Below are 11,491 nucleotides of genomic sequence, written 5' to 3' on the forward strand. Positions count from 1 at the left end.
GGTTCAGTAGTAGCTTGATCGGAAGTTTCATGATCAACATCATTAGCTTCCTCACTAATTGGTGTAGGTGTCACAGGAACCGGTTTCTGTGATGTACTACTTTCCAATAAGGGAGCAGGTACAGTTACCTCATCAAGTTCTACTTTCACTAGTAGAAAACGGAGTTTTATCACTGGTTCGTAAGGGCCTTTAGTGCCGGTTCGGCAACCGGCACTAAAGAGTGGGGACTAAAGGTCCCCCCTTTAGTACCGGTTCGGTACGAACCGACGCTAACGTGCCACCACGTGGCACGAGCCAGACCCGGGTGCATGTAGGACATTAGTACCGGTTGGTAACACCAACCGGTACTAAATGTTTGGGGGTGTTTTGGTTTTAATTTTTATTTTTCCTTTAATTTTGTGTTTTCAATTTAATTTAGTGATTGTTTTACATTATAATGAGTTGTTAAATCATTAGGTAAAAGTACCGCAGATTAGTTTCGACTGGATGCATGTGGATCCTAGCTAAGTGATCAAGTATATGCCATATCCATATTACTTGATGACAAGTAATATGGATATGGCATGTACTTGATCACTTAGCTAGGATCCATCCAGTTGAAACTAATCTGCGGTTTCTTTCATAAATGATGTAATAACTCATCATCATCATATTAATATAAAAACTCTTGCATCATATCATCACCAACAACAGTATACTAGCTAGCTAAAAATCATCATAGTCGTCATTACCACTATTTAATCATCATAGTCATTACCGCTATCTACTCACCACCAACACTAGCGTAAAGAAGAAACATTCACTTGTACCAGAAGCAAAGATATCATCGAGTTCAACATGGTCATGATATTATAAGCGTTCATAACACCACAAAAGCAAATCACTCTTTGAGATTAAGTTCAGGACGAAGAACACAGACACGCATGAGAGGACACCAAGTACTAAGAGCATGAATTAGCTAAATCACTCTTGCTGCTCTCTCTCAGGTAAAATAGCATAGAACATGTATAGCTCTCCTGATTCATCATATTGGAGCATGCAGATGAACCTGTCTCCTAATCATGGGCCGCGCTTCTGATTGCTGCCCCCTAGTACTTCTCTGCGACCGTTAACAATTTTGCTCCAATCTTTCACTATTAAGCATTCATCGCTTTCAGAAATCCTGAATGCACTCATGTGCAATGTAGGATATCTTGGCCGTAAGCTAACAATTGACATGCGACCTTTAGTCTCGATCCACTGAGGCACAACTGTCATCGGGAGTCCCTGTTGAAGAACATCGTATAGTAATTAATATACTTAGCAATGAAAGTTTAGCTTGAAAAATAATGTATGCAAAAGATGCACTGAGGACTAATAGTAAAAATCTTACGATCTTTCCTAAATACATTTGACCGTAGTTCAATACGATCACTATTGGTCGCACGTTTTGAGTACTAAGATTTTCAAATTCAGGAAAATAATTTCTCTTGACAGCATCAAGATCCTCAAGCCATGAAACATAATGACTTATCTCCTCGCAGTTTAGTTCAGCCCCGGGGCAGTGGACAGTCCTGTCTACCAAGCGCCGGACATGTTTGCTTGAATGGAAATAAACTGTCAATAGAAAATAGTTGTCAACTATTTTTGAATAAACAATATCGAAGACATAATTAAATATGGTTGAGAAAATAGTTTACCTTCAATATCATCTTCTGGACGAATATCAAAGGTAATAACCATATCAGGCTCAAATGCATAAGCCTTGCATAGTGCTTGCCAAGTTTTGCATTCAAAATAGGTGTATGTGTCTGCATTGTATAATTTGACGTTGAAAGTATAACCATGCTCGGTCTTCAGGTAAACTCTCTTTACCTCCATAGTTTTGTTAGGACTGAAACCTATCTTATCCAAGACAAAAATTCTTGCATGGCAGGGGATACGCTAATAGAATAGTGAAAATTTAAAATTATAAGTTGAAGCAAATGAAGCATAAGTCATACTTAATTACGAAAGAAGACTTGTCGTTGTGACTTACTGTATCCACTTCGAAGGTCTCATCCAGCTTGATGCTGAAGCGCCTATCATCAACTAGGAAATTTCTGTCGCACATGCCACGCTGGTCTTCGCAGTATTCGCACATAATGAAATCGTTTTCGTCGTCAGACGACATTTCCTATGTTCATAGTTGAAACATTAATTGATAAACACTTATATTACTAGCTAGCTAGTTCTATATTAATTCAACTAGCTAGTTCTATTAATTAAACTAGTTCAATTCAACTAATTCAACTAAGCACTTACTAAAAATAAACTAGTTCAATTAATTTTCTTACTAAAAATAAAGTAGCTAGTTCTATAGATAGTAAATTTAATATATCTAATTCATCTATAACTATAAAACTATTAAAAACTAACTCATCTAACATTAATATCTAGCTAATTCTAATATTCATCTAACATTTGACATTAATTAATATCTAACATATATTTCTACCTAATTCATCTAACATTTGACATTAATCTAACATTTATATAAACTTAAAGTATATATAAAAAACTAAAAAACAAAAAACAGAAAAAATCATCAAAAAAACAGAAAAATCGTGTGTGTGTGTGTGTGACTGGGGCGCGGCGACGTCGGCGGAGGGCGGCGACGACGGCGCGGCGGGGCGGCCGGCGACGACGCGGCGGATGGCGCGCGGCAACGACGGCGCCGCGGCGGGTCGCGCGACGACGGGGGCCGGCTGGGGCGGCGGCGACGACGACGACGACAGGGACGGGCTGGGGCGCGACGGGAGTGGCGACGGGGGCGAAAAACAAACTGAAACCAACTGAAATATTTGTAAGTGCTGTTTATATAGGGGTGGCCATTAGTACCGGTTTGAGCCACCAACCAGTACTAAAGGCCTATTTTGGCCAGGCCAAGAGGCGGGAAGAGCAGGCCTTTAGTACCGATTGGTGGCTCCAACCGGTACTAAAGACCCCCCTTTAGTACCGGTTGGAGCCACCAACCGGTACTAAAGGTGGTGCGCTGCCACCCGAAGTGGAGAAAGTTTAGTCCCACCTCGCCGGGCGAAGGGCAGCCGCACTGGTTTATAAACCCAGCCGCGGCTGCTACTTTGAACTCCTCTGTAAAGCAGACTTCTGGGCCTAACTATGGCGCGCTCCCTGTGAGCCTGCTGGCCCTTGTGGGCCTGAATTTCCACGCCCGTGGTCTAGCAGGCCCATTGCGCAGTGCCCCAATAATTTTTTATATAGTTTTTTCTTTTCTTCTTTATTTATTTTCTTCTATTTATTTCTGAGTAGTTTTTTTATATAGTTTTTTTTCTTTTCTGCTTTTTTTATTTTCTTCTATTTATTTCTGAGTAGTTTTTTATATAGTTTTTTCTTTTCTGCTTTATTTATTTTCATCAGAAACCCTGATACTTCAAAAGAGATTGTCCGGTTTGTACACGAAGTGCATCCAGTTTTTGCCGTAACCCTCTCTACTTTTTTGCACATGCTATGTGGGTGAAATGATGATACCATGCCAAGTTTCAACATTTTCAGAGTTCATTTTGTAGTGATTTTCAATTTCACGGTCATTTAGCTCTCTAAACAAATCGGTAAATGACTGAAAAATAGCAAATGATGTCAGAAAGTGTTGAAAATTTAGGACGTCGCTTTGAATGGTTCGTACGGAACGCAAAAAAGTCTGGAGTTGTAATAAGTTTAAAAAAATGAAGTGCCAGTGTAACAGATGAGTTCTCGTCCAAAACTCTGATACTTCGAAAGAGATTGTCCAGTTTGTACATGAAGTGCATCCAGTTTTTGCCGTAACTCTCTCTACTTTTTTGCACATGCTATGTGGGTGAAATGATGATACCATGCCAAGTTTCGACTTTTTTAGAGTTCATTTGTAGTGCTTTCCAATTTCAGGGTCATTTAGCTCAAAACAAATCATTAAATGCATGAAAAATAGCAAATGAAGGCAGAAATGGTTGAAAGTTGATGATGTGGCTTTGAATGGTGCATACTGAACGCACAAAAAGTCTGGAGTTGTAATAAGTTTTAAAAAATGAAATACCTTTGTAACAGATGAGTTTTCGTCAGAAACCCTGATACTTCGAAAGAGATTGTCCAGTTTGTACACGAAGTGCATCCAGTTTTTGCCGTAACCCTATCTACTTTTTTGCACATGCTATGTGGGTGAAAATGACGATACCATGCCAAGTTTCGACATTTTCCGAGTTCATTTTGTAGTGATTTTCAATTTCACGGTCATTTAGCTCTCTAAACAAATCGACAAATGACTGAAAAATAGCAAATGATGTCAGAAAGTGTTGAAAATTGATGACGTCGCTTTGAATGGTGCGTACGGAACGCAAAAAAGTCTGGAGTTGTAATAAGTTTAAAAAAATGAAGTGCCAGTGTAACAGATGAGTTTTCGTCCGAAACCCTGATACTCCGAAAGAGATTGTCCAGTTTGTACACGAAGTGCATCCAGTTTTTGCCGTAACCCTCTCTACTTTTTTGCACATGCTATGGGGTGAAATGATGATACCATGCCAAGTTTCAACATTTCCAGAGTTCATTTTGTAGTGATTTTCAATTTCACAGTCATTTAGCTCTCTAACCAAATCAGTAAATGACTGAAAAATAGCAAATGATGTCAGAAAGTATTGAAAATTGATGACGTCGCTTTGAATGGTGTGTACGGAAAGCAAAAAAGTCTGAAGTTGTAATAAGTTTAAAAAAATGAAGTGCCGGTGTAACAGATGAGTTTTCGTCCGAAACCGGCCCTGATACTTCGAAAGAGATTGTCCAGTTTGTACACGAAGTGCATCCATTTTTGCCGTAACATAAGAAGTCCGGAGTTGTAATAAGTTATTAAAAAAAAGAGGTGCAATGCTCGTTAATTAGCTTATCCAGTTTTTGCCGTAACACAAGAAGTCCGGAGTTGTAATAAGTTATTAAAAATAAAAGAGAGGCGCAATGCTCGTTAATTAGCTTCAAGCCTTTCGGAATAGTGTAAACTGCACTGCACATAGCTCCGTGCAGTGTACACTATTCCTCAAGGCTTAAAGCTAAGCAACGTGCAGGTGAGCATTGCGCCTCTCCTTCATCGTCTCTGCACTCAGGGCTTATAAACCGCTCCTAGTGCCTCTCTCTTCGCGAGGTTGGACTAAAAACAGCTTACTAAGAAATTCTAGTACCTGTTCATGCCACGAACCGGTACTAAAGGTGCTCGTGGGGCCCCAGCCCGACCACAGCCTGACGCAGCCTCATTAGTACCGGTTCGTGACATGAACCGGTACTAAAGGTTGCTCACGAACCGGTACTAATGATCTCCGCCCGCCTAGCCGTTGAAACCGGCACTAATGGACACATTAGTGCTAGCTCAAATTCAAACCGGGACTAATGTGTCTCACATTTGACCCTTTTTCTACTAGTGTTTCCTCTCACTCACTTCTTTCGAGAGAAACTCCTTCTCTAAAAAGGATCCATTCTTAGTAACAAATGTCTTGCCTTCGGATCTGTGATAGAAGGTGTACCCAACAGTTTCCTTTGGGTATCCTATGAAGACACATTTCTCCGATTTGGGTTCGAGTTTTCAGGTTGAAGCTTTTTCACATAAGCATCGCAGCCCCAAACTTTAAGAAACGACAACTTTGGTTTCTTGCCAAACCACAGTTCATAAGGCGTCGTCTCAACGGATTTCGATGGTGCCCTATTTAACGTGAATGCAGCCGTCTCTAAAGCATAAGCCCAAAATGATAGCGGTAAATCAGTAAGAGACATCATAGATCGCACCATATCTAGTAAAGTACGATTACGACGTTCGAACACACCATTACGCTGTGGTGTTCCGGGTGACGTGAGTTGCGAAACTATTCCGCATTGTTTCAAATGAAGACCAAACTCGTAACTCAAATATTCTCCTCCACGATCAGATCGTAGAAACTTTATTTTCTTTTACGATGATTTCCCACTTCACTCTGAAATTCTTTGAACTTTTCAAATGTTCCAGACTTATGTTTCATTAAGTAGATATACCCATATCTGCTCAAATCATCTGTGAAGGTGAGAAAATAACGATACCCGCCGCGAGCCTCAATATTCATCAGACCACATACATCAGTATGTATGATTTCCAATAAATCTGTTGCTCGCTCCATTGTTCCGGAGAACGGCATTTTAGTCATCTTGCCCATGAGGCATGGTTCGCAAGTACCAAGTGATTCATAATCAAGTGATTCCAAAAGTCCAGCAGTATGGAGTTTCTTCATGCGCTTTACACCAATATGACCTAAACGGCAGTGCCACAAATAAGTTGCATTATCATTATCAACTCTGCATCTTTTGGCTTCAATATTATGAATATGTGTATCACTACTATCGATATTTAATATAAATAGACCACTTTCAAGGGTGCATGACCATAAAAGATATTACTCATATAAATAGAACAACCATTATTCTCTGATTTAAATGAATAATCGTCTCGCATCAAACAAGATTCAGATATAATGTTCATGCTCAACGCTGGCACCAAATAACAATTATTCAGGTCTAAAACTAATCCCGAAGGTAGATGTAGAGGTAGCGTGCCGACCGCGATCACATCGACTTTGGAACCAATTCCCACGCGCATCGTCACCTCGTCCTTAGCCAATCTTCGCTTAATCCATAGTCCCTGTTTCGAGTTGCAAATATTAGCAACAGAACCAGTATGAAATACCCAGGTGCTACTGCGAGCATTGGTAAGGTACACATCAATAACATGTATATCACATATACCTTTGTTCACCTTGCCATCCTTCTTATCCGCCAAATACTTGGGGCAGTTTCGCTTCCAGTGACCAGTCCCTTTGCAGTAGAAGCACTCAGTCTCAGGCTTAGGTCCAGACTTGGGTTTCTTCTCCTGAGCAGCAACTTGTTTCCTGTTCTTCTTGAAGTTCCCCTTCTTCTTCCCTTTACCCTTTTTCTTAAAACTGGTGGTCTTGTTGACAATCAACACTTGATGCTCCTTCTTGATTTCTACCTCCGCAACTTTTAGCACCGCGAAGAGCTCGGGAATTGTCTTATCCGTCCCTTGCATATTATAGTTCATCACAAAGCTATTGTAGCTTGGTGGCAGTGATTGAAGAATTCTATCAATGACACTATCATCCGGAAGATTAACTCCCAGTTGAATCAAGTGATTATTATACCCAGACATTTCGAGTATATGTTCACTGACAGAACTATTCTCCTCCATCTTGCAGCTGTAGAACTTATTGGAGACTTCATATCTCTCAATCCGGGCATTTGCTTGAAATATTAACTTCAATTCCTGGAACATCTCATATGCTCCATGACGTTCAAAACGTCGTTGAAGTCCCGGTTCTAAGCCGTAAAGCATGGCACACTGAACTATCGAGTAGTCATCAGCTTTGCTCTGCCAGACATTCTTAACGTCGTCAGTTGCATCTGCAGCAGGTCTGGCACCCAGCGGTGCTTCTAGGACGTAATTCTTCTGTGCAGCAATGAGGATAATCCTCAAGTTACGGACCCAGTCCGTGTAATTGCTACCATCATCTTTCAACTTTGCTTTCTCAAGGAACGCATTGAAATTCAACGGAACAACAACACGGGCCATCTATCTACAACAACATAGACAAGCAAAATACTATCAGGTACTAAGTTCATGATAAATTAAAGTTCAATTAATCATATTACTTAAGAACTCCCACTTAGATAAACATCCCTCTAGTCATCTAAGTGATCACGTGATCCAAATCAACTAAACCATGTCTGATCATCACGTGAGATGGAGTAGTTTTCAATGGTGAACATCACTATGTTGATCATATCTACTATATGATTCACGTTCGACCTTTCGGTCTCAGTGTTTCGAGGCCAGATCTTCATATGCTAGGCTCGTCAAGTTTAACCCAAGTATTTCTGCGTGTGCAAAACTGGCCTGCACCCGTTGTATGTGAACGTAGAGCTTATCACACCCAATCATCACGTGGTGTCTCGGCACGACGAACTTTGGCAACGGTGCATACTCAGGGAGAACACTTGTACCTTGAAATTTAGTGAGAGATCATCTTACAATGCTACCGTCAATCAAAGCAGAATAAGATGCATAAAGGATAAACATCACATGCAATCAATATATGTGATATGATATGGCCATCATCATCTTGTGCCTTTGATCCCCATCTCCAAAGCACCGTCATGATCACCATCGTCACCGGCGCGACACCTTGATCTCCATCGTAGCATCGTTGTCGTCTCGCCAACTATTGCTTCTACGACTATCGCTACCGCCTAGTGATAAAGTAAAGCAATTACAGGGCGATTGCATTGCATACAATAAATCGACAACCATATGGCTCCTGCCAGTTGCCGATAACTCTGTTACAAAACATGATCACCTCATACAATAAAATATAGCATCATGTATTGACCATATCACATCACAACATGCCCGGCAAAAACAAGTTAGACGTCCTCTACTTTGTTGTTGCAAGTTTCACATGGCTGCTACGGGCTGAGCAAGAACCGTTCTTACCTACGCATCAAAACCACAACGATATTTCGTCAAGTTAGTGCTGTTTTAACCTTCAACAAGGACCGGGCGTAGTCACACTCGGTTCAACTAAAGTTGGAGAGACTGACACCCGCCAGCCACCTGTGTGCAAAGCACGTCGGTAGAACCAGTCTCGCGTAAGCGTATGCGTAATGTCGGTCCGGGCCGCTTCATCCAAAAATACCGCCGAACCAAAGTATGACATGCTGGTAAGCAGTCTGACTTGTATCGCCCACAACTCACTTGTGTTCTACTCGTGCATATAACATCTACGCATAAACCTGGCTCGGATGCCACTGTTGGGGAACGTAGTAATTTCAAATTTTTCCTACGCACACGCAAGATCATGGTGATGCATAGCAACGAGAGGGGAGAGTGTGTCCACATACCCTCATAGACCGCAAGCGGAAGCGTTATGACAACGCGGTTGATGTAGTCGTACGTCTTCACGATCGACCGATCCTCAGTACCGAACGTACGGCACCTCCATGTTCAGCACACGTTCAGCTCGGTGACGTCCCGCGAACTCACGATCCAGTAGAGCTCGAGGGAGAGTTTTGTCAGCACGATGGCGTGATGACGATGTTGATGAAGTTACCGACGCAGGGCTTTGCCTAAGCACCGCTACGATATGACCGAGGTGGATTATGGTGGAGGGGGGCACCGCACACGGCTAAGAGATCAATGATCAATTGTTGTTTCTCTAAGGGGTGCCCCCTCCCTGTATATAACAGAGCTAGGGGGGAGGCGGCCGGCCAAGGAGGAGGGCGCGCCAAGGAGGGAGTCCTACTCCCACCGGGAGTAGGACTCCTCCTTTCCTAGTAGGAGTAGGAGAAGGGGAAGGAAGGGAGAGAGGGAGAGAAGGAAAGGGGGGCGCCGCCCCCCTCCTTGTCCAATTCGGACTAGAGGGGGAGGGGCGCGCGGCTGCCCTGGCGGCCCCTCCTCTTCTCCCACTAAGGCCCATTAGGCCCAATATACTCCCCGGGGGGTTCCGGTAACCCCCCGGTACTCCGGTAAATGTCCGAAACCTCCCGAAACACTTCCGGTGTCCGAACATAGTCATCCAATATATCGATCTTTACGTCTCGACCATTTCGAGACTCCTCGTCATGTCAGTGATCATATCCGGGACTCCGAACTACCTTCAGTACATCAAAACATATAAACTCATAATACTGATCGTCACAGAACTTTAAGCGTGCGGACCCTACGGGTTCGAGAACTATGTAGACATGACCGAGACACTTCTCCGGTCAATAACCAATAGACCAGGATGCTCATATTGGTTCCTACATATTCTACGAATCTTTATCGGTCAAACCGCATAACAACATATGTTGTTCCCTTTGTCATCGGTATGTTACTTGCCCGAGATTCGATCGTCGGTATCTCAATACCTAGCTCAATCTCGTTATCGGCAAGTCTCTTTACTCATTCCGTAATGCATCATCCCGCAACTAACTCATTAGTCACATTGCTTGCAAGGCTTATAGTGATGTGCACTACCGAGAGGGCCCAGAGATACCTCTCTGACAATCGGAGTGACAAATCCTAATCTCGATCTATGCCAACTCAACAAGTACCATCGGAGACACCTGTAGAGCACCTTTATAATCACCCAGTTACGTTGTGACGTTTGGTAGAACACAAAGTGTTCCTTCGGCAATCGGGAGTTGCATAATCTCATAGTCATAGGAACATGTATAAGTCATGGAGAAAGCAATAGCAGCAAACTAAACGATCAAGTGCTAAGCTAACGAAATGGGTCAAGTCAATCACATCATTCTCCTAATGATGTGATCCCATTAATCAAATGAAAACTCATGTCTATGGTTAGGAAACTCAACCATCTTTGATTAACGAGCTAGTCAAGTAGAGGCATACTAGTGACACTATGTTTGTCTATGTATTCACACATGTATTATGTTTCCGATTAATACAATTCTAGCATGAATAATAAACATTTATCATGATATGAGGAAATAAATAATAACTTTATTATTGCCTCTAGGGCATATTTCCTTCATCATCTTGGTGTGGAAGTCGTCGGCAGGCGGACGTCGCGGATCTTGGCAGAGCAAGCAGGAGCCCGGTGGCCGTCCGTGGTTGGGTTCTGCCTGCAATGCTCAGCTGAAGCATTGTACTCATCGGCCGGCGGCATGGTCAGGCGCTGCTGGGAGGTGGCTGAAGGAAATATGCCCTAGAGGCAATAATAAAGTATTATATATTTCCTTATATCATGATAAATGTTTATTATTCATGCTAGAATTGTATTAACCGAAAACATAATACATGTGTGAATACATAGACAAACAGAGTGTCACTAGTATGCCTCTACTTGACTAGCTCGTGAATCAAAGATGGTTATGTTTCCTAGCCATATACATAAGTTGTCATTTGATTAACGAGATCACCTCATTAGGAGAATGACGTGATTGACTTGACCCATTCCGTTAGCTTAGCACTCGATCGTTTAGTATGTTGCTATTGCTTTCTTCATGACTTATACATGTTCCTATGACCATGAGATTATGCAACTCCCGTTTACCGGAGGAACACTTTGTGTGCTACCAAACGTCACAACGTAACTGGGTGATTATAAAGGAGCATTTCAGGTGTCTCCGAAGGTACTTGTTGGGTTGGCGTATTTCGAGATTAGGATTTATCACTCCGATTGTCGGAGAGGTATCTCTGGGCCCTCTCGGTAATGCACATCACTTAAGCCTTGCAAGCATTGCAACTAATGAGTTCGTTGCGGGATGATGTATTACAGTACGAGTAAAGAGACTTGCCGGTAACGAGATTGAACTAGGTATTGAGATACCGACGATCGAATCTCGGGCAAGTAATATACCGATGACAAAGGGAACAACGTATGTTGTTATGCGGTTTGACCGATAAAGATCTTCGTAGAATATGTGGGAGCCAATATGGCATCCAGGTCCCGCT

The sequence above is a fragment of the Triticum aestivum genome, chromosome 1D (assembly GCF_018294505.1).
Source record: "Triticum aestivum cultivar Chinese Spring chromosome 1D, IWGSC CS RefSeq v2.1, whole genome shotgun sequence".
Classification (NCBI taxonomy): Eukaryota; Viridiplantae; Streptophyta; class Magnoliopsida; order Poales; family Poaceae; genus Triticum; species Triticum aestivum.